This window comes from Podarcis gaigeae (genome assembly GCF_964106915.1).
Source record: "Podarcis gaigeae genome assembly, chromosome: 11".
Lineage (NCBI taxonomy): Eukaryota > Metazoa > Chordata > Lepidosauria > Squamata > Lacertidae > Podarcis > Podarcis gaigeae.
Genome location: NC_139687.1, coordinates 60334885 through 60358335, shown reverse-complemented (window position 1 = coordinate 60358335; position 23451 = coordinate 60334885). Strand labels below are relative to the sequence as shown.

The window sequence follows — 23451 nt, the reverse complement described above, 5'->3', positions numbered from 1 at the left end:
AAGGAGAAGGGGACGACAGAGGATGAGATGGTTGGACAGTACATATTGGCAGGGTGGTGGGACTTGCTTGCCATCTATTGCTAAGAAATCCAAGCTTTTCTGAAGCATTGGAGTGAATGGTGGTAGAGAACCATCCAGGAAGAAAAATATATATAAATAAAAAGAAGAGTGCAAACTTTTATTGTCAAGAACTGCTGTCACTTTGTGAAACCACAGCCGTATATAAGAAATATGTGACATTCTAATAGGAAGTAATTTACCCAAGGATGTGTTTGTGCCTTGAAGTGCCTTCAACGTCTTAGCTCGGGAAACTTTGCAAGAGTGTCTGCAGAGGAGTCACCGTCATTTTGAGCTCTGGGTTTCTGATTGGCTGACAATGTGACTTTTATAATGCTATAAAACTGTATCTCGTCGAAAACACTTTGGAAATGAAAACCAGAGACTCAATGAACTTGCAAAGGAGAATACAGTGAAAGCAGACATGGCTGCTATTATTTAAAATGTAAGAAGGACCTGCTGGATTAGACCAATGGCCCACCTAGTCCAGTTGTTACCTAGAAGTTTGTGGGAAATCCTTAAGCAGAACCTGAGGACAAGGCCTCTCTCACCTCCTGAGATTTCTCGCAACTGGTATACAGAAGCATTACTCCATGAGTTTGTCTAATACACCAAGTTGGTGGCCATGACTTCCTTCTGCGGGATAAAAATCTATAAAGGAGCATCTCCATCCCCATTGTTCTGCCCGGATTTTGAGGTCCAGCACTGAGGGCCTTCTGGCGGTTCCCTCACTGAGAGAAGCCAGGTTACAGGGAATCAGGCAGAGGGCCTTCTTGGTAGTGGCACCCGCCCTGTGGAACGCCCTCCCACCAGATGTCAAAGAGAAGAACGACTACCAGACTTTTAGTCGACATCTGAAGGCAGCCCTTCTGGGAAGCTTTTAATGTTTGATGCATTACATTATTTTAATATTGTGTTGGAAGCCGCCCAAAATGGCTGGGGAAATTTTCTCTATGCCATGCATAATTTTAGACACTTTCTCCATGTTGCCTATGAAAAAGCCCAAAATGCTTCAAGCTTTCATCACAAAGATGTTCCTCCACCCACCCCCTTAATCATTTTGGTTCCCCTTAGCTGAAACCTTTCCTACTCTGCAAAGCATCATCCAGTCCAACTGTCTGCAATGCAGCAATCTCAGTGAAATAAATCCTGACAGATGGCCCTCCGACCTTTGTTGTTGTTGTTGCCATTGTTGTTTTTTTAAAAAACTTCCAATGAAGAGAGTCCACCACCTTCTGAGAGAGTCTATTTCACCATCAAACAGCTCTTATCATCAGAAAGTTATTCCTAAGGTTTTGTCTGAATCTCTATGTGGTGATCACATAGGGTCCCCGGATGTTTAACGGTCTATTGATCCCTGTGCCACCACTGTGTTCGCTTCCCCGCTGCCACCAATCAGTTACTCTCTGGTAAAACACTGAGTCCAGTCAGTTGTTAAAAGTAAACCAAAAAAAAACAAGTTTATTTTACAAACATTAACAAATTTATGGTTTCTCAGATAATATTCCTGTCAGTATCTTAACTTCAGTTTCTTTACCGGCCTATACCTTCCTAATACCTTCTGACTGATCAACTCAACTGTTTGAATGACTCCTCTTAACAAATTCTCTCACTCTCTCCCACCAGACTAGCCCAATCCACAGACTTTTCTTATCTGTTTCTTCTAACTCCAGTCTGTCTTCTCAACAGCTCTAACTCTCCAAAAAACCCTCTGTGCTTCAACCTTATATATAGTTAACTCTGCCCCCTGGATTCCCACTGGTTAGTCATTTTACAATTAGTTAACCCTTTCCCTATGAACCCAGTATGGTGTTGCACACATAGGAGGGCAAACACCACACTCCACTCTTTCTTGTCCTTTGATTCCATTAGCACAGGTCCTAGCAGCAGACAACAAGCTTTCTCCATCTTCCATGTAACAACCCTTCAGATATTTGAAGATGTCCATCACATCACCTCATAGACTTTTATTCTCAGGACTAAACATAACCCAGGCTTCTCTTTGGGGGAACATGATACAGGACCCTATATTCCTCAGACTCACCTTTTGCCTGAGATGGAACCTCCCAGTTCACATAACTCTAAAGTGACTGGGCAAGGAGAAGGGGAGATGAGATGCTTAGACAGTGTTCTTGAAGCTACTAACATGGGTTTGACCAAACGACAGGAGACAGTGGAAGACAGGAGTTCCTGGAGTGCTCTGGTCCACGGGGTCATGAAGAGTCGGACACAACTAAGCCACTAAACAACAACAACAACAAAGTGAGTGGGGGTTGTGAAATGCAAATAGTAACACTCTACTTCAGAAGTCCATTGTGAAGACAGGTCAAGGTTTTTATAGATGTACAAAATCAATATAAATCACAAAAAATAATAGCTCTGCACTGTTCTGTAATCTATTCCAGTTTAATTATGAAAGGTATAAAAGTGTGGGTCTCCCTCTTTAGCTGCCCATGCCAAGAAACTGTGGTTCAAATGTCTCTATTTAACAGACTGCCTTTTACATCTGCTGGTACTTTTTAATTTTACTGTTATCTCTCTTTTTTAATGTCACTGCTGTTCCGTCGTTGATTTCTTGCAATCAACACAGAAACAGTTTTGAGGTCTTAATTCACATTAAAAGTCATTATAATATTGGTATGATTTTCCTGGGGCAGCAGAACAAAATGATAATACATTCTGGACCTGCCCATGGGGGCTGGGGAACCATGGACCCTTGGGAGGTTGTGCAATTGGCCAGTGGACTGAAAGTAACTGGGAGGTTGCAGTCTCTGCTTCCCAGGAACATCCCAGGAAAGGAAGGAATAGCCTGGCCCCATTCATTGGCTTGAATATGACACAGCTGCAATAAATTTGCTTCTCCTTTCCTTTCTGAAAAAAAATCCAGATTTTACTGTAGATTGTCCTGGGACTTCAGAAGCAGGAAGAAAGTACAGTGACCCAAAGGCACAAAAACTACTGACTGCTATTCCATCAGCAAACATGGAAGATCAGTGTATCCTTACCCATCAGCCATAGAAGGTGCAGCTGCAAAAAACACCAAGAGCCTACTGTTGGTTTCCCTATGGCTGCAGAAGTATGAGAAAATAACACTGCCCCATCCAACAGCCAGAGGAAAAAGAGCTGGTGACTGTTATCCAAGCAGGAGCACCAGGCGGAAGAGAAGATTGGTGGGAGCCCACCTATTGGCCAGAGAAGGTGAGGCTGCAAGGAACCTGTCTCCCACTGTCCTGCCAGAAACAAAACTCTCCTCCAACTCTCACTTGCCCTGGGATTGAAGAGCTGATGAGGAGCACACACTGGCTACAACTAGTCCCCTGGAGGACCTGGCGTTGGGTGTGTAAAGTTAATTAACTGATCAATAGATGGTCCATGGATGGGCCATACCACACATGGTCATATGAGAATGAACACACTGATGTTTTTAATATACAGTAGAGATGGGTCCCTTCCATTTAAGAGCATAAGAAGAGCCTTTTGGATCAGGCCAAGGACCCATCTGGTCCAACATCCTGTTCCCACAGTGGCCAACCAGATGCCTGTGGGATACCAGCACATGAGCTAAGTTCCCCTCCAGTGTCTACCAGCAACTTCCAGCCTTTGGTTCCTATAGGCTTCACATAAAAGATAAGCTGAGCTACCTCCCCCAGAATTAGACCATGCAAGGTGGCTCAATCAACATTTTCTTTTTTTTAAGTAGACATATTTATATGTCATGGTATCTAGATCTAACCCCCTCTTCAGATGCAACATGTGCATGGAAATCAGATGCTGGCTATTAAAAAGGGGTCTATTATCACCAGAATGTAAAGCTAAAGGTAAAGGGACCCCTGACCGTTAGGTCCAGTCGTGGATGACTCTGGGATTGCAATGCTCATCTTGCTTTAGTGGCCAAGGGAGCCGGCATACAGCTTCTGGGTCATGTGGCCAGCATGACTAAGCCGTTTCTGGCGAAAGCAGAGCAGCGCATGGAAACGCCATTTACCTTCCCGTCGGAGCGGTACCTATTTATCTACTTGCACTTTGACATGCTTTTGAACTGCTAGGTTGGCAGGAGCAGGGACCCAGCAAAGGGAGCTCACCCTGTTGCAGGGATTCGAACCGCCGACCTTCTGATCGGCAAGCCCTAGGCTCTGTAGTTTAGACCACAGTGCCACCCGCATCCCTCCATCACCAGAATGACCTGCTTGCAAATGTCCCAGAGGTGTCTGCTTTGATCACTGTTGGCAATAGAATACTGCATTCGCTGGGCTTTGGTGTGATCCAGTAAGCTTTTTTTTTTTTTTTAAACCCAGCCAAATAATAGTGCCAAACCTGAGCTTTGGTGTGTAATGGTTATTATAAACCCATATTTTTGGTTCCAAACATTCAGTTTTGTTTACACCTGCCTCTTAGAGGGGCGAGATGGCTCCAATTGTAAGCCGTAAACAGAGACTATTACCAAAGGTTGGCAGATCAGGGGTGAGTTGGAGTAATTATGATTGTAAAGCTGTTTAGTTGTGTCCAGAGAAGTGAACAACACCTAGCAATGCCTCTCAAGTTCTTTTAAGGTGTATTGATCCCACCTGGTAAACAATAGCAAGGAGATATATATAAAAAATATTTGCATAGGAGAATGATAGCCTGTAATTGTTTTTATTTTGTTTTGTGGCGAGGGAGGGAAAACATGTTCCTTGCATGGGAGAAGGGGGGAAAAAAGAGAGAATTGTGTTTTCTTTGAACTCCCTGGAACAAAGTTCCTTTTGTATTTAATAAAAGCCATTGCTATGGAAATGAATTAGTTTACATTTAATATGCGACAGTTCGGCGTAAGGGCTATTAACCTACTTTGCACTCTCTTTTAACGGAAATAAATTGCGGTTGCATTTGCATGAGTTTGGTCAACTAGATTTGATTGGAGTACAAATAGGCTGTGACAGGATGAGAAATGGATTCATTTTGGGGGAGAACGGTGGATCCATGGGACAAAGAAACCCAAATTTGAAGCTGGCTTTTAGCTGGAGCTTATTACCTCCAAGGAAGGATGCAAGACATCAGAGTAGAGGTGTCAATAAAAATCCATCCCTATTTCAAGTAAGATGCTGCACTCCCCTGCTTCAAGTTGGGCTTGATTCAGAGGGTTCACAATATGCCTCAGCCACTATCCCTCCCTCTCTCCCTGCCAGTATCCACAACTTCCATAAGCAAAAGAAGGAGGGCAAAAGGCATTACCCCACAAAGCCTCTCTTTCCCTGGAAACGGTAAACAGGAAATTACTTTTCACATAGCATCCCTGGTTCTCTTCATTTTATACCTGTCTCTTCTTCAACCTTGACATTGTTCAATCGTTCAGCAGGCAGACTCAGACTAAAGTTTCAGGGGCTGAGTCATTCAGATGGTTGCATATGAACTCTGGAACCTTTTGATATTAGGCAGGTACCTTCACTATATTGTTTTTAGTTGCTGTCTGAAGAACCTTTCAGTTTCAGTAAGACTGTCCAGACAGATGGCTTAGGTAAATGATTTTAAACTTTTTACTGATTATATCTTTTTTATTTTTAAAAATAGGATTTGCAAATGCAACAAAAATGCATTGACTTTCTTTTTTAATGACTGTTTTATTCATGGGCTTTTAAATTGGATTGATTGATTTCTATTCTGCTTTTCATGTAAATGAATCCCAAAGTGGCTTACAAACTAACAATAACATTATAAAATAAAACAGAACATCACAAATACAGAGCAAATCATATGAAATAATTAACAAATCTTCAATAAAACAATTGCAGTCTATAAAACGCTATTAACAGCGTAGCAAGTACAAAATAAACTACAAACTCCCCTTTGCTGGGGAGCTGCTGGAAACATTTCATGAGCAACTCCCCTTCTCTGAGAGGGATCACTTCTCAAAGTGGGATTTAGACACAGCTACAGAAGCAAGTTGAAAATCCAGGAAACCAGTGAAATTGGCCAAAATGTATAAAAAGAAAAATAAATTATGTTGGAAGTGTAATGAAAAAGATGGAGATTTTTTACCATATGTGGTGGACTTGTGACAAGATAAAAACATTTTGGGAATTGATCTACAATGAACTAAAAAAGATGCTAAAATATACCTTCCCCCAAAAACCGGAAGCATTTTTGCTCGGGTTGATGGGAGAAGAAATTGCAAAAGTAGATCAAAGACTATTTATATATGCTATCACTGCAGCAAGAACTTTGTTAGCCCAAAGATGGAAATCACAAGAAATACCAATGATTGAGGAGTGGCAGATGAAGATGATGGACTATACGGAATTGGCCAAACTGACTAAGAGGATCTGGAACCAAGACGGCCAGAAATTCCAAAGAGATTGGAGTAAATTTATTGAGTATATGAAAGAACATTGCAAAAATGAGAAGACACTAGCAAGACTGACATGAATCCTTTAACATAACGTAAAAATAGTATCTGACCATGGATAATAAAAGGATTGGATCTATGTTGAAGGACAGAAACTGGCAGCTAAAATGAGCATACAATTCATTAGGAAATGGGAAACCAGTTGAAGGGAGGGAGGGAAGTCACGAGCTTGGAAGATCAAATGAAATTGATTTGTTATTGTAATGTTGTTATATTTTGTGGGGGGGGGGGTTACTGAAGGAAGAAAATAATTAAAAATATATTAAAAAGAAAAGAAAATCCAAGAGACCTATTTCCATGTGATTGCAGTTACACAAATGGAATGGAAAATATGAATGGTGGGAAAATTTGTTCAGTCTTCTTTTTGCAGGTGAGTGGTGGACATATCAAATGCTGCTGAGGTTGCTTGTGGATTGGAATCCAACTTCTGGTCAGAAGGAATGTGATGCATGGAATGTAAACACAAAAAAGATGTTGTTTTCATAAAAGAACATAAGGAGAGCATTGCTGCATCTAGTTCAGCATACTGTTCTCACAGTGGCCGCCTTGCTGATGTTTAGCCGTGTCCGACTCTTCATGACCCCATGGACCAGAGCACGCCAGGCACTCCTGTCTTCCGCTGCCTCCCGCAGTTTGGTCAAACTCATGCTGGTAGCTTCGAGAACACTGTCCCACCATCTCGTCCTCTGCTGTCCCCTTCTCCTTGCGCTCTCCATCTTTCCCAATATCAGGGTCTTTTCCAGGGAGTCTTCTCTTCTCATGAGGTGGCCAAAGTATTGGAGCCTCAGTTTCAGGATCTGTACTTCCAGTGAGCACTCAGGGCTGATTTCCTTAAGAATGGAGAGGTTTGATCTTCTTGCAGTCCATGGGACTCTCAAGAGTCTCCTCCAGCACCATAATTCAAAAGCATCAATTCTTTGGCGATCAGCCTTCTTTATGGTCCAGCTCTCACTTCCATACATCACTACTCGGAAAACCATGGCTTTAACTATATGGACCTTTGTTCTCACAGTGTCCGCCTAGATGCCCCAAAAGGAATCCCAGCTGTGATTCCTAGCAACTGGTACTGAGAAGTATAATGTCTCTGACAGTGGATGCAGAACGTAGCCCTTGTGGCTCATAGCCGTCGATAACCTTGTCTTCCATGAATTGGTCTAATCATTGTAAAGCCATCCGAGATGATAGCCATCACTGCCTTAAAGGTGTTTGCAAAATGTGCATTGAATGAATGAATGCATTGAAAATTGTGTTTCATTTTTTCAGAGTATGAATTTTATGCAATATGTGCATACTTTGTACAAAGACTCCTGAGTAAGTTTAGCTGTCATGCATAAGAGTAATGGTCTTCTTATGGATCAGTGGCTGCTTAAAGAAAAGGAAGCAGAGTGTAGAAATAAACAGACAGTTAGAAAAGGTGGAATCCCACAAAGCTTACCAACAGGACCTCTGCTTTTAAACTTGTTAATAAATGACCTGGAGTTAGGATTGAATGATGAGGTAGACCAGGTTTGCGGGGGACACCCAGTTGTTTGGGCTGCTAAGAAGAAAAAAAGAATTGTAATGAGCTCCAAAAGAATCTCTCCATACACATTGAATGAACATTAAAACAGCAAATGTGATTCAATGTTACAGAATGTAAAGTTTAAAGGTGAAAGGTAAAGGGCCCCTGGACAGTTAAGCCTAGTCAAAGGTGACTATGGGTTTATCCGAGACCAGGGAGAAGAGTCGGTGGAAGAAGATTGGAAGAAATTTAAAGCTTATTTACAGAAACATTGTAAAATTAAGGAATGTTAGAAGGATGTTGGAATGAAGTTATGTGGTTTTAGCAGAAATGTTATAAAGGATTAAGTAAAAATAGACTGTTAATTGGTGAACGGAGGGAATGTAAAGTTACATTATATTAAGATAAATTATAGAACAAAAACTGGGAAAGATAGAAAGGATTTGCTGAAATAGCTAACTGAACTAGAATACAAAAAAGGGAGGTGTGAGGAGGTCAAGGAAACAAGCAAATGAAAGATAAGTTATGGGAAGGTTCGATTTTTTTTAAAAAAATGTTTCTATTTTTCTGGTTTTTGTTTTTTTTCTTTTTCCTTATTATGATGTGTTGTCTTGTTTTTGCTTAATCTGGTATTTTCTCTTTTTTCTTTTTGTAACCTTTAAAACTTTAATAAATATTACTTTAAAAAAAAAAAGACTATGGGTTTGCAGCGCTCATCTCACTTTCAGACCGAGGGAGCCAGCGTTTGTCTATGGACAGCTTTCCGGGTCATGCGGCCAGCATGAATAATAATAATAATAATAATAATAATAATAATAATAATAATAATAAATTTTATTTATATCCCGCCCTCCCCAGCCGAAGCCAGGCTCAGGGCGGCTAACAACAATCAACAATCAAACAATCAGATATTCACACATTCTAAAAATATTTCATTATAAAAATCAATTAAAATCAAATTAATGGCAACTAATTAAGCAAGATTCTAAGCAGGTTGCCAGAGGAGGGAGTCAGGCTGCGCCCTGACCAAAGGCCTGGTGGAACAACTCTGTCTTGCAGGCCCTGCGGAAGGATGTCAGGTCCCGCAGGGCCCTAGTCTCTTGTGACAGATCGTTCCACCAGATTAGAGCCGCAGCCGAGAAGGCCCTGGCTCTAGTTGAGGCCAGCCTAACCTCTCTGAGGCCTGGGACCTTGAGGATGTTATTATTTGCAGACCGTAGGTTTCTCTGTGGGGCATACCAGGAGAGGCGGTCCCGTAGGTACGAGGGTCCTAGGCCGTATAGGGCTTTAAAGGTTAAAACCAGCACCTTAAACCTGATCCTGTACTCCACCGGGAGCCAGTGCAGCTGGTATAGTACCAGATGAATGTGATCTCTCAGCGAAGACCCCATAAGGAGTCTCGCCGCGGCATTCTGCACCCGCTGGTTTCTGGGTCAGTCTTAAGGGCAGCCCCACGTAGAGCGAGTTACAATAATCCAGTCTGGAGGTGACCGTCGCATGGATCACAGTGGCTAGGTCAGGGCGAGAGAGATAAGGGGCCAACTGCTTAGCTTGGCGGAGATGAAAAAATGCTGCCTTTGTTATAGCTGTAATCTGCGCCTCCATAGAGAGGGAGGTATCGAAGATTACATCCAAACTCTTAACGGACGGTGCTGTCCCCGACCAGAGAGAAACGAGCGCAGCCATTGAAGGACTGTGCCCTGGATCCCCACATCGGCAAGGCGGTGGTCCAGGAGTTCGTGATCGACCATGTCGAAGGCTGCTGGCAGATCTAGAAGAATCAGAATAAACCACTTCTGGTGCAATGGGACACCGTGACGGAAACCAGAGTGCACGAAAATGCCATTTACCTTCCAGCCACAGTGGTACCTGATTATCTACTTGCACTGGCATGCTTTCGAACTGCTAGGTAGGCAGGAGCTGGGACAGAGCAATGGGAACTCACCCCATTGTGCAGATTTGAACTGCCAACCTTCAGATCGGCAAGCCCAAGAGGCTCAGTGGTTTAGACCACAGCGCCACCCACATCCCTATGTTTAGATGTAAAGTTTAGAGCAAGCAGATAACTAAAAATTTCCTTCATTATGAGGACTGAACTGACAATGATGGACCAGGAAAGAGATCTTGGAAATTGTGGCAGAGGGATCGATGAAAATGTCAAGCAAGCTGTGAAAAAAAAATGCATATTCTATATTAGGGATCGTTAGGAATGGGAAACTGCCAATATCATGCCGTTATACAAATCTATGATGCAACTGCACTTTGAATACTGTGTTCAGTTCTGGTTGCTGCACTTTGAAAAAGTGGAGCTAGTAAAAACATGGGAAAGGGGCAAGGAAAATTATCATGAGGCTGAAGCAGCTCCATTATGAAGCATGTTTACAATGTTTGGGATATTCAGTTTAGAAAAGAAAATGCAAGTGAGTCCTATAGAGACCTATAAAAATTACATATGATGTGATCCAAGTGGACAGAAATAAGTTTTCTTCTTTCTCTCCTGACAGTAAAGCCTTCTGTGAAGTTGTCAGCTAGCTAAACCTGACGCTCTACATAGCAACCTAATATCACCCTGAACCACACCTTAAGAAACCAGAAGGTATTTTGAATGCCCTTCTGGTAACTTAGCACAGTTCTCACAGCCATTGGAGAAATATACTTTGTTTTGTGCTAAGTACTAAAGGAAGACTATCGAATAGGCCTCTACTGATGAGTGAATGGCTGCTGGTTAAATTTTACAAGGATTGTGGGCTGCGGTTGATTTGGATCCCCGAGAATTTAATAAGCCTGAAGGCTTGCATTAGCAGCACCACGGACAACAGCCAAACCTGCAGACCATTGGAGCTTTATCCCTCATGGCCATAATTCACAGCCTATCTGTTTACCTCTGGTGCAGATGGTTCCTTTTGGCCAGCAATGAAGCTGTTTCCCCTCCCCCATTCCCCTCTTCCCGCACCCTTCTGTAGCCATTGTAGTGAATATGAACATGGATATGGCCACATGAGCTCGGATATTGCCAAGTGAATAAATATTTGCCGAGATCAATGAATTCCACCCTTCCACTCCCCCCTCCCTCCCTCGCACACATACAAAAGGCACTGTATTTTACTGCAGCCACTCAAACAGAAAAGATATATTTAACTGCTGGGGCAGTAGCCCTTTTCCTGTTGCACAGAATCATTGCAGCGTGCATATCACAGGCGCACAGCACACCGAAATCCCCTGAACATGCGGCCTGTGCTTTTAAAAGGCTGGTGTTCACTGGTGCAGATGGCTAGTTTCAAGAGTGCATTTTAATCATGCACGTGGAAGGGACCCCAAAGGCTCATCAAGTCCAACTCCCTGCCTATGAAGATAATACGCCCAATTACACTTTGCTCCTGTACTCTGCAAACACACCACATGCAGAGGTGAGGATAGACATCGCCTTCTTCTCCTTCTCCTCCTCCTCATGCTCCGGTTTACAGGTGATTGAAGTCCCAGCAGGGGACATCAGGACCAGGGGCAAGATGACAGGGTGAGAGCAGGAATGGGGGTCCAGAAGCCAGGAGTCAAGAAGCCAAGGGTCTGAGGGTCAGGAAGCAAGGAGTCATAAAGTCAAGGGTCTGCAGATCAAGAAGCAGGTGAGGTCCAAGGATCAGGAAGCAAGAACCCAAACACAGCAAGGCAGGGAATGTGTCGCTGTGGCAAAGAGCCAAAGGGAAATGCTGACCTTATATCCCTTCCCAGCTCTTGTCACCAGGTGCTGTGAGTTACCAATTGGCCTCACCTGTGAGGCCGCACCTTGCCTCTCCAGAACAAACTTAGGAAAGCACCAGTCCTGCAAAGTCCTATTGGTCACAGGGGCTGGCTCCTGCACGCACACCTGACACTCTCCTTCTCTTTCTCCTTCTCCTTCTCCTTCTTCTTTGGTGACCTTATCACCAAATTCCAAATTCCATCACCTGCAAATCATAGAATCATAGAGCTCGAAGGGACCCCAAGGGTCATCCAGGTCACTCCTTTGCCCATTGCAGGTATCATAGCTATAGGATGGAGAGCTTTAAGAGACTGTTTTCACTCAGCTCTAGCATTGCTCCAGAACAAGGGGTGTGGAGGGGAGCAAGAACATCCCACTCCATCCTTAGCTACTAGGCCACACTGGTTTTATGTGGTCCTGATGCAAGTCTGTATCAGGTGCAGTTATCTTTTTCAGCACAACAGCCACATTCCCTTCTGAGTCTCCATTGGGGAAGAGCATCTGCCTTGAATTTGAAAGGTCCCGTGTCACCTCCAGGTTGGGCTGGGAGAGACTCCTCACTGAAACACTAGGCAGCCACTGCCAGTAGACAATACTGAGCTAGATGAAGCAATCGTGTAAAGCACCTTCCTGTGTTCTGGAAGCCATGGTCCAGAGGTGGGCAGGACCACAGAAAAATGTGTGCAGAGCAATGAATGGAAATTATTTTTCTTCATATAGTAGAGTGATTCTTGCACACACTCATGAACCCCTTTCTTCCCTCCATCCAGACAAGCAATGAGAGATCCATGACAAATTTCAGCCACACAAAATCACTCAAGGAGGTTGTGAAGCAGGGCTGGTCATCAGACAGAGTAATCAAGCTATATTTGTTGCTGTGCAAGATGATAGATACAGTTGTACCTTGGAAGTCGAACGGAATCCATTCCGGAAGTCCGTTCGACTTCCAAAACATTCGGAAACCAAAGCTCCTGCAGCCAATCAGAAGCCACAGAAGCCCCATTAGATGTTCGGGTTCCAATAGAATGTTCGAAAACTGGAACACTCACTTCTGGGTTGCGATCATTCGGGAGCCAGTTTGTTCAGAAGCCAAGGCATTTGAGATCCAAGGTACCACTGTATATCAAACCAAAATGCATATGACCCCATCTGTGTCTGAGGTCTTTGGGAACAGTGATTAGCAGGCAAGAAGCACCTGTTAGATCAGGCCAATGGGCCTATCTAGCCAACATCCTGTTCTCACAGTTGCCACCATAATAATAATAATAATAATAATAATAATAATAATAATAATAATAATTTATTATTTGTACCCTACCTATCTGGCTGGGTTTCCCCAGCCACGTGGGGCGGCTTCCAACAAAGATTAAAAATACATCAAAATGTCACACATTAAAAACTTCCCTGAACAGGGCTGCCTTCAGATGTTTTCTAAATGTCAGGTAGTTGTTTATCTCTTTGACATCTGATGGGAGGGCGTTCCACAGGGCGGGTGCCACTACCGAGAAGCCCCTCTGCATGGTTCCCTGTAGCTTTGCTTCTCGCAGTGAGGGAACCGCCAGAAGGCCCTTGGCACTGGACCTCAGTGTCCAGGCAGAAAGAAGAGGGTGGAGACGCTCCTTCAGGTACACTGGGCCAAGGCTATTTAGGGCTTTAAATATCAACACCAACACTTTGAATTGTGCGTGGAAATGTACTGGGAGCCAATGCAGATCTCTCAGGACTGGTGTTATGTGGCCCTGGCGGCCAGTCCTAGTCACCAGTCTAGCTGCCGCATTCTGGATTAGTTGTAGTTTCCGGGTCACCTTCAAAGGTTGTCCCACGTAGAGCGCATTGCAGTAGTCCAAGTGAGAGATAACTAGAGCATGCACCACTCTGATGAGACAGTCTGTGGGCAGTTAGGGTTTCAGCCTGTGGGAAACCAGCAAGCAGAACCTGAGCACAAGAGCCCTCTCCCCTCCTGCAGTTTCTGGCAACTGACATTCAGAAGCATTAATGTCTCAGGTCATGGGGGCAGAGTCTAGCTATCATAGCCAGTATCCTCCAGCTCCCTTTTAAAGGCATCCAAGTTGGTGGTCATCCTTGCTTTCCATGGGAGCAAGTGTCATAGTTCTGATGCAGGAGGAAGTAAACTAGATTAGAAATAGCAAATGGGTATGCAGTGATTTGAATTTAGCTTGGATGGCAATAAGACATGGCCACATATGTCATCCATATTTACATATATCACACTTTACTTTGGGCATCCTTCCATTAATTCATTTTTTTAAAAAAATCTCCATTCTCTTCATGGGGACATCCTGCTCTTTTGATCCCAACAACATCGTAAAGGAGAAGTGTTTTTTGGAAGAAAGCTGCATTGTCTTCAGTTTTTTTCCTTAATTTAAGCTTGCATCTGCTGCATTACATTTTCTTACATAATCTAGAGTTTACACAGATTACACAGTAACAGTGTTGATCAGTTGCAATGCCTCCTCCTCAAAAGCTTAACTCCTCTAGATACATGCAAAGAAAAGGAAAGATGGAGAAGAAAAACTGATAAAGGGAACATATCTAAGCCTGGGGAAAAAACAACCCCAGATCCAAGAAGGAGGAGGGAGGAAACCCATCAGTCTTGGATAATCCTGCAAAATCCTAGCTTCATATTTCCAGCCTCAAATCCTCAAAGGTGAACCCCTTGACCTCCTAATTTAATTGAATATTGTCCTGCTCTCTACAGAATTCACCCACTGGCCTTGAAACTGAACTGTGCTTTCCCCTCTCAGATGGAACTAATTAAACGCTCACTGAGAAACTTCATGAATCTTCCCCAATTCCTTTGTTTGTATTTATTTATAAAGTTAAGGCATCAACAAATGCATTCAAAATACATATAAGTAAAACACATAATTTGGATATGATGAGTATCTGTAAATACCAATTGTGTATATTGCAGGAGGATGGGACGCAGGTGGCGCTGTGGGTTAAAGCCTCAGCGCCTAGGACTTGCCGATCGAAAGGTCGGCGGTTCGAATCCCTGCGGCGGGGTGCACTCCCGCTGCTCGGTCCCAGCGCCTGCCAACCTAGCAGTTCGAAAGCACCTCCGGGTGCAAGTAGATAAATAGGGACCGCTTACCAGCGGGAAGGTAAACGGCGTTTCCGTGTGCGGCTCTGGCTTGCCAGAGCAGCGATGTCACACTGGCCACGTGACCCGGAAGTGTCTCCGGACAGCGCTGGCCCCTGGCCTCTTAAGTGAGATGGGCGCACAACCCCAGAGTCTGTCAAGACTGGCCCGTACGGGCAGGGGTACCTTTACCTTTACCTTTTATATTGCAGGAGAGCAGGATATCAGTGGTATAGCACAGCCTTTATTTCTTTATAAAAATATTTGTGTTTACAGCAATCAGAAACATAAAACCATATAATAAAATCTATGAAAAAAGTTAAAAACAGAGATCAATTAAGCAAAATGAAAGGACGTGTGCTTAATTGCTTGCATAAGCCTGGTGGAATAGAAAAGTTTTCATCATGAGTTAAAAAGGCACCTGCTGAACCTCTAGTTGTAGAGAGTTCCACGGGACTAGGTCAATGACACTAAAGGCTTGGTTTCTTGTTATTGTTGAATGAGCCTCGCCAACTCAGTGAATGACCAATAACATTCCTGCAGATTATTTCAGTGACTGAGCTGGGTACCCTGGACCTAAGTTGTTCAGGGCTTATGTAAATTCATACAAGGACCTTGAACCAGGTTCAGAAATAGATGGGCACCCCTTGCAGCTGTTTTAACAATGTTGTTCTGTACCAGCTGGAGCTTCCAAACCTGACCCATGGGGATCAGCTTTCAGAAGTGGGAAAAACCCCTTTTGCCTGAGACTTCAGATGGTGGCTGCCAGTCATCAGATGGTCATTAGGTGTGTGCATCAGATTCAGATAAAACACAAACTGAAGCAGGACCTCTGGAATGATTTGAGATGGTGAGGAGATTTAGATATTTTTGTATCTAAAAGGTGTGCCCTTGCATAATGTAAACTATGCTTACTCAACCAGACACTCAATAGAAAGCATATTTTCTGACCTGTTGCTTCCGCAGACTTCATTTCATTTCGGCTTCCCATGGACACCTTTCCCCCATGTTGGCTCCATCAATAAGATTCTTCATGGTTTGTTATTTTCAGAGAGTTAGTGTGTTATAATGGTTTGGATAGCTTAATTAGGACCTGGGAGACACGGGTTCAAATCCCCATTCAGCCATGCAGCTCACTTGCCCTAGTCCTTTGCTTGTAGATAACATTCTGTGTCCATTGGTGCAAAGGCTCTTGCAGATGGGTGGCTTTTAATTTTGTGAAAAAGAGGAATCCAGTGGAACAGCTGTGCTAGCAGAAACTCATTGTGCAACAGATGGCACAATCAATCGTGCAAAAATATCACCAGCAACCAGCTTATGCCACAATGTTCTACGTTTGCAAAACATTTCCCCAGCGGAACAAGCATACCACTCAGTGACTTTGACTTTGACTTATATTGGCTATAGCCCACAGTCTCTCCAGCTAACCTACCTCAGAGGGTTGTTGTGAGAATGAAGTGGGGGTGGAGGGGAAGAAATATGCATGCCACCTTCAGCTTTCTGAGGGAAAGGTGGGAGGTAAATGTGACACGTGGATAAATAAAAGGAAACGCTCCCTCATTTCTCCATTTATTGTGAGAGGAAGTCCCAAGTCATGTGCACCCAGCTCCTTGAGAGATATAATGAATTGCAATCAGGAATATAGTATTCATTATTGAATCCATTTCCAGCTTTTACCTCCACAGTAACTGTGTGACGGATGGAGACAGAGAGCTGCCCATGAGTGACAGGAGGGAAAGCGATCTCCCCGAACGTGGAGAGCAGACATTTTATTTAAGGAAATGGCAGCGAAACCAGTCCTAATAAATAAGCCAAGTTGACTTAAGCACTTATAATGCCAGTGTCTGTGATAAGCAATGGAAACATTAATATCAAATGTTTCACCATAAACGAGTACGGTGGAGTTGAGGGTGATGTATTGCGCCTCGTGGTCGGCAGCGTGGCATGCTTTTAAAATGATGCTTATACTCATTATTGGGGTTTGTGTGTGTGTGTAATGGTAGGGAGAAAGAAGAAGGAAAAAAGAGAGAGATAGAGGAACAAAGAGAATGTTATCTGCCAAAAAGGAACAGAGACAGGGTTTGCTGAAAATTCCTTGCCTTGGAGCCTATCCACAGCTGTACAACGATTCTTTCCATCTTCAAGGCTTGAGGACTTTCATGCATAGTGAGAGGCAGGGCTAAGCCTAGAAAGGAATATCAGAAGAGCCCTGCTGGATCAGGCCAATGGCTCAGATACTCCAGCATCCTGTGGCCTCCAGATGCCCATGGGAAACCTGCAAGCGGGATCTGAGCAGAAGAGAACTTGCCCGTCCTATGGTTTCCAGCAACTATGGTACAGTGGTACTTTGGTTGTGAGTTGAGGACCCGGCACCCACATAGGATTGTTGTTGTTGTTGTTGTTTTGTCGTTTAGTCATGTCCAACTCTTCGTGACCCCCTGGACCAGAGCACACCAGGCACTCCTGTCTTCCGTTGCCTCCCACAGTTTGGTCAAACTCATGTTAGTGGCTTCGAGAACACTGCCCAACCATCTCGTCCTCTGTTATCCCTTCGCCCTGCACCCTCCATCTTTCCCAACATCAAGGACTTTTCCAGGGAGTCTTCTCTTCTCATGAGGTAGCCAAAGTATTGGAGTCTCAGCTTCAGGATCTGTCCTTCCAGTGAGCACTCAGGGCTGATTTCCTTAAGAATGGATAGGTTTGTTCTTCTTGCAGTCCACGGGACTCTCAAGAGTCTCCTCCAGCACCATAATTCAAAGGCATCAATTCTTCGGCGATCATCCTTCTTTATGGTCCAGCTTTCACTTCCATACATCACTACTGGGATTATAATAAGACACAAAGACACATTGTTTTTGGTTAATGGGCAAAATAAGGCCACAACTTTATTGGTTACAGCATGTGAGTAGTATTGGCTTAGGTATTGGATGAAACAGCAATACAAGACTCCACCCCACACAGCCGGGAGTCATATCAGGGTTAACAACCAGTGGGAGGAGCTTGTTGATGCAAATACACCTGGAAGCTTCATCATGATGTCACTGGGGGTCATGCCATGGCTCTAGCCACCAGCTAGATTCCTTTCACAGAATACCCAAAAGAGAAGGGGTAGATGATGGCCCATACCCAATCCTCCAACACAGCACACATATTCCAATGCCTAACCACGAATACCAGAAAGTTGTGATGAGTTGTTAAGAGGTAGGTGAAAAAACCAAGGCAGACTGGGGACAGAGCACTGCTGCGGCTGCTTAAATGCAGCACACCCCAGCCACCAGCAGGCCCTATTGGCTGGCTGAAGGGCTGGGTTGTGGCAGCAGGGCAAATCAGAAGCAGGGAAGCTGTTCCCACTCACAACCCCTCCCCTCGGGGAAGAGAAGACACCTTCTCAAATGCCTTGGTACTCAAGCAACTTGGAACCCAAACACTGAAACCCGGAAGTAAGTGTTTCGGTTTGTGAACTTTTTTTGGAAGTCAAATGTGCTCCGTTTTGAGTGTTACGCTTCCAATTTGAGTGTCATGCTTTCGTTTTGAGTGCTACGCTGAGACCTGTCTGTTTTTGCTATTTATTTTGTGTTTTCATTTTTGCGGCTCTTTTTCATTTTGTTTTTGTGACTGTGTGGAACCCAGTTCAGCTACTGATTGATTGACTGTGTGACTGCAGTTCATTGTTTATTGCCTTCAATTGACAGTGATCTATAATTATTTTTGAATTGTGTATTTTGAAGAATTGTGTATGACCTTCTTTTTTTTAAAAAAATATATTATTATAATTTATTTATATATTTTAAAAAATCAAATCAATTTTCTCTATGCTCCCAGTTCGTAGCTTGCTCTTGCTGACTCATATAACCCTCAGACCAAATGGTTGAGTCTCAGTGACAACACTGTCCAAGAAGAGGAAAAACAACAACAGAGAACAGATTGTTTCAGAAGCCTTAAACAAAGGGTGATGCGTCGAGAAATAAACTAATTCCGACCTGACAAAACAGTGTGCCTTTTATCTGATAGTCATTACCCGTATTCTGCAGCTGCAATGAAATGCAATTATAAATTTGAATGGAACAGATGTATTACATGGAAATGTTTTAAAAATTATTAGGAACAGCTTTCGAATTAATGGTAATAAAGTGATACCTGCAGCCTTCACTTGTTTGCGAAGATGCGTTCAATAGCAGAAAAGGGGGGGGGGAGAAAGGAGAGAGAACATTAAAAGTATGTTTATTTTGATTCGCTTGTTTGATGCGTGTTGCACTTCCATCTCTTTGAGGGTCTGTTGGAGTTGCCACCTTTTAATTTTATTGTTTTGTATTGGTCCAGGCAGTCTCCGAGCCAGAAAAAAAACAAAACCCTTCAGTTTTTAAAGAGTTTTGACAAGATTGTGGGAGATTCTGGGATTTCACCCCCAGCATCTGATCTGTGGTCTTCCTAGCTGAAAATTGCACCTCTGTGCTGTTTGCCCTGAAAAGCGGTTTCTTTTCTTTTTTTAAGATATTTATTAAAGTTTCAAAAATTATATAAAAACAAAGCAAAACAACAATACAAACAAACACAAACAAAAACAAGTATAGTTTCAATCCCTTATTTTCTTGTAACTTACTTCCCCGACTTCCTCATACCTCCCCTTTCTGTATTCCAATTTCTAATTATTAATTCAGCAAATCCTCTCCCTTATTTTTCATTTAATTTTTAGTCTTTCTTTTCTTTTTACTTAACCATTACAGCTGGAAACCACATAATTTCTAAACCAACGTCATTCTAACATTCATTAATTTTGCAATGTTTCTTAAGATAGTCCTTAAATTTCTTCCAATCTTCTTCCGCTGTCTCTCTTCCCTGGTCTCGGATTCTGCCAGTCATTTCTGCCAGTCCCATATAGTCCTGAAAAGCGGTTTCAACTCTCAGACATGTTCTGCAGCTTCTTCACTGGGGAAAAAAAATCCTTGTAGCGGATACTCCATCCTCCACCTGTAAACCTAAAGTCCTATCTTCATGGAGCGCAATCAACCTGTATCTGGCTGGATGCAGAGGAGGGGTGGGAGGAAGCAGCTGGGGAACCCCCCAGCAGAAGGAGGCTCAGAGCCAGGGAATTGGTGGTGGGATGATTATGAATGGTCAGATCTCCATCTGCTCCAAGAAGGAGCAGACTGGGAGGACGAGGTGTCGGAAGCTGCAGACGCAACAGGGTTTAGTGAGGAGGAAGATGCTTTGACAGAGGGCAATCCAGACTCAGAGGCAGAAGAAGAGGAGGGCAGAGATTAGACAGGTTGCTGAAGAAACCAGGGAGTCTTCCCCTCACACTGCAACCATCTCCATCGCCCCGCCAATCTTCCAGAACATGTAGACAAATGAAGAGGGAAGAACAAAGAGAGACAAGGCAAAGCTGCCTTAAGCTGCCGGGGAAGAAATTGAAGGAGGAGCCTTAGAGAGCAGGGACCTTCAGTCCTCACAACTGCCTCACTGGGGCAAAACCTCCTGGGAAGAGTTGCTGTGATCACTAGACCTACGCTGTTTTGGTTTCTTGAATAAAGAGTTAACTTCACTGACACCGGTGTGTGTTTTTTAAATGCTGACCTATTCCTGACTCTGGCTCCTGACAGCAAGCCAGTCAGTAAATCACACAGTTCAAAGCTGGAATTAAGTCTTTATTAACGAAACACGATCTTCACAGACTTGGCTGAGTTTAAGGCTTAATGAGCACAGCAGCTCATGCCCTGTAGGTCTCCTACATGAAATCAGTTGCTAAAGTTCCCTGACTCCTCGTAGCCATCTTTGTCTCCTGTGTGTAGTCTCTTCCCATTTTGTATCCTGAAGCGACCCAGACCCTGCAATCATCATCTGAGATCTTTATTCACGTGCCTCCTCCACGAGAGGTCCAGAGGGCGGCGACATGAGAACAGGCCTTTCTGTGGTGGCTCCCTGTTTGTGGAATGCCTGACACCTTTGTTGAACTTTTTTGCCATGCAAACCTGGCTTTGGGCTGATTCACATGCTGTGGCTTTTTAAATGTGTTTGTGGGCGGGGACTGGTTTTTGTTTATATTTTATTATGTGCTTTGTATTTTCATTTTGCATTATTCTGTTGTGAACCACCCTGGCAACTTTGGATGAATGGTGGTATACAAATGTAATGGATAGTAACAACAACCACCACAACCACAGGTGTTAGCCTGTACAGTCATACCTCATGTTGCGTTTGCTTCAAGTTGAGCATTTTAAGGTTGAGTCCCGCGGTGACCCGGAAGTACTGGAAAGGGTTACTTCCGGGTTTCGCCGCTAATGCATGCACAAAAGTTGAAAATGATGTCACACACGGGTTTCTGGGAGATGATCTATAAAGAAATGGAAAAAAGATGTTAAAATATACATTTGTAAAGAAACCAGAGATCTTTCTTTTAGGAATTACAGGGAATGAGATTAGAAGAAAAGACTGTAAACTTTTTCAATATGCAGCCACAGCAGCAAGAATATTACTGGCCCAGAAATGGAAACAAGAGGAGATACCGACAATAGAAGATTGGAGACTGAAGCTGACTGACTATGCAGAATTGGACAGATTAACCGGAAAAATTAGATATCTTCAAGACCAAAAGTTCATCGAGGACTGGGGGAAATTTGTTGAATATCTGAAAAGAACATGTGATGTACAAACAACACTGGTGGGATTTCAAGAAGCACTGTGAAAACAGAGATATATTGTTAAAAAAACAAATAGGAGTGGGAGGGAAGTTTAATGGCAATATAAACAGAGAAATGCGTAAACTGAGAAGTAATTATGGATGATTGTCAGAGAAGCCGAAGGAAGTCTAAAAAGAATCAGATTTGTGAGAATTTGTGAAAATTTGGCATAATTGTATTTTTGTGTTGGAAAATAATAAAAATTATTTATAAAAAAGAAAAAAAAGAAAATGATGTCACACGCATGCACAGAAGCGGCGAATCGCTACCCGCGCATACGCAGACGTGGGTTGCGTTCTGCTCATGTTGAGAACGGGGCTCCGGAATGGATCCCATTCGCATCCAGAGGTACCACTGTAATAATAACTTTGATTCCTATTTTCCCTTCATGCCCTGCTTGTTGGGCTTAGGATGCAGGAGAAGATGAATGTCCACCTGGCTCTGGCTCAGCTCTTTGCCCTATCAGAAATCTATGCCACTGGTGCACTCCATGCCACAACCTGATTTTAATATGATGCCAGCCATATACAGCTAAGCTTCCTGGGCAAGCCCAGTGCTGCTGTTAAATTGAGCCCGAGGAAGCACAAGGTGGTCGCCGCAGGAAAAACAAACAAACAAACAAACCCTGGATTGCTTTCTGCTCTTGCTAATTGACATCCCAAAGAGGATTGATAGCCAGAGGTGATGGGTCACATGATCATTATCCCTTCGGAACAGGCCTGGACAGACGGCAGGCATACCTGTGAAGCGACGCCTGGGCTGGAAGGCTGCTGATTTGGAGAGGAAAAGCGAGTGTGACATGATGTAAACCTCCGTGTCAAAATTATGGGGGTACACGGATTTGCTTTTAAGCCCAGCCTGTTAGGGGTCTTCGCAGTCAGGGCAGCCGTGGCCCCAGAGGAATTATTAGCCGGCATTGCATCAGCCAACCTTTCCCTTGATTGACTCAGGATCCAGGGCCTTAGAGCAAAACAGCAGCATTTCTCTTCTCCCGGTTTCCCCTTGCCATTACGAGGTTGAGGGCACCAGGCCTCGTGAAGCGTCTTACTGCCTAATAATAGATGGTTCTGTGTACAGGCTAGCAGTATCCAATTATTCACTGCAATCTCCGTGGGGGCAAGGGGAGGGAAGAGAGCAACGGAATGGAAAGGAGGAAGGGGAGGAAGAGGGAAGTTGCCGTGTTCATTACGGCTTGGCCTTAAGAAAATGTGCCCGTCAATCCATCAGGAATGAATTTTGTTCTCTAATATTAATGTTTAAGGCGATGCTCTTCTGGCGTATTGATTCTCCATAGGCAGGAGGAGGCCGGGAAGGAAACAATTTTCAAAATGTAGTTTTCAGTTTCTTTAATATTGTAGTTCATCTTATGGCAGAAAATGGCTTTTTGCCTCCTGCCCATTACGTGTGTGTGTGTGTAAGTGTGTGTAAGAGGAACAGAGGGAGAGAAAGAGTCAGCTTGAGGGGGTGGGGAGGAACCCAGAAAGATTGAGAACTAATTGGAAATGCAGTGAAATATCTCCTGTACTTATGTTCCACTTATCCGCAAGTCTGTCCGTCTTCATTCTTCTCCTGAACCAGTTTCTTGGTGCATGGAAGGGGAGAAGAACATTTGACATGCAGGGGGGCCTGGTCCCCATTGGAGCTGGTAGGGCAGAAGGCACGGAGATGAACAGTAGGTGGCGCCAGAGCCAATGACAGGCAGAGCCAACAAGGTCTGGTTATGTCTTTATTCTCATTTTAGCTGAGCTCTATAAAGACAATACTGAGACTAAGGATGAGGTGGAAGCTGGCAGCTGGGGGCACCCCCTGGACTGCTTACAAGAAGGAAGGTGGGCAGGTGGCTGAGGGAACAGAGGTTGGCGGGGCAGGGCCCCTTATGATCTACGATAATCTTTATTGTCATTTATTGTCATTGCACCATACAGAACAACGAAATTGAAAAATTCTACATCAGACATTCAAAAACCAACAAGCCTGCTATCCCAGCCTGGTTAG

The 23451-nt window shown here is 43.7% G+C and overlaps 1 long non-coding RNA gene across 1 annotated transcript in view; it reads right to left on the bottom strand.

Annotated features, from left to right (window-relative positions):
• Positions 1–1401: 1401 nt before the first annotated feature.
• The window catches only part of LOC310827230, an 899671-nt gene continuing 877621 nt past the window's right edge, over positions 1402–23451 (bottom strand). Inside the window, exon 3 of the long non-coding RNA XR_014556237.1 lies at positions 1402–1604. This is a non-coding gene — a long non-coding RNA (uncharacterized lncRNA). The remainder of the gene's footprint in view (positions 1605–23451) is intronic.